Source organism: Coffea arabica, chromosome 8e, assembly GCF_036785885.1.
Source record: "Coffea arabica cultivar ET-39 chromosome 8e, Coffea Arabica ET-39 HiFi, whole genome shotgun sequence".
In the NCBI taxonomy this organism is placed as follows: Eukaryota; Viridiplantae; Streptophyta; class Magnoliopsida; order Gentianales; family Rubiaceae; genus Coffea; species Coffea arabica.
This window is the reverse complement of record NC_092324.1, coordinates 19,717,812-19,719,023: the sequence shown is the minus strand read 5'-3', so window position 1 is coordinate 19,719,023 and position 1,212 is coordinate 19,717,812.

Here is a 1,212-nt window from a genome sequence, read left to right as displayed (position 1 = left end):
AGGTGATGAATGAACCATAGGTAAAGAACAAGAAGTAGAATCTGGAATTTCCCTTTTAAGATGAGCTCGAATGAATCCTCCAATGGCGCGGACAGATTTGAATGGACATTGTTCCATGAATTGATACCAAAGAGATTTAGTTCCTAGAAGACAAACTCCATGGAAACTCACAAAGTGTCCAAGTGACTTCGGGATGGAACATGCCATGACCAACTCTACTTGACTTTGTTTAACCAGCACAAATGAGGATATACTAAACAAAACACATGTTACACTTTTCGCCTTTGTAAACACGGTCAGCCCCTCCTCTTTACTCTTCACTAAGGCCAAATTATTCTTGCCTTTTCCCCCTCCATTCTTCTCGGGCCATTGCTCACTCATTGTATATGAGGTTTGATTTTCATTGTCTAGCTCATGTTCATGGCTCGGTTGCAACTCATTCATATTTGGCTTTTCAATCAACGAGAAACTAGAATGAAATTTTCCTTTATTAGCACCAGTTGACACATGATTAAGTTGGTCCAAGTGTGAATCCAACACTTGGCTAATTCTTTCCATCATAGAATCAACCAATACTTTAGTCCGACTTCGGAAATCATCGCTTGATTCACGAAGCTTTGACTCAATTCGAGAATTCTCGAACTCCTTGTCTTGATTGTCAAGGTACTTCTTAGATGAATCTCGTTTGCTTGAGGTTGACCTCGATTTAGATGTTCTGCGCAAACTTCTTTGCTCCTTCTCATACTCATCACAATCTCGTTTATACCTTTCATATACACACGGAGCACGGTAACCTTCCATCTCCTCCCGGAGTGAACGAAACTCATGTTGTGATAGATTCCATGGAACTAGAGTGCTTGGGAGTAGGCCGCTTGGAACCCCTCCTCTTGAGAGGCTTATTCTCCAAGAATTCTTGGTTGTATGAGTAAGAGGCAACTTCCCTAGGCATGATTACGTGACCTGCCAAAATGGTTAGCAAAGAAAAAGAGATTCCTCACGACACACAAGCTCACGTGTATGTGCTCATCATTCATGTATCACTCAAAGCACTCAAATAAGCTTACCAAAATTCCTTACCTTGCCGGTTTGAGTAGTTGAGAAATGCCGCGCAAAAATCCAAAAATTGTTCACCCAATTTAGCACAAGAGTAACTGAGAACAAAGACACAATTTGAAAACAATTCCGACACGATGGTGTAGGGTTTTGGCAATT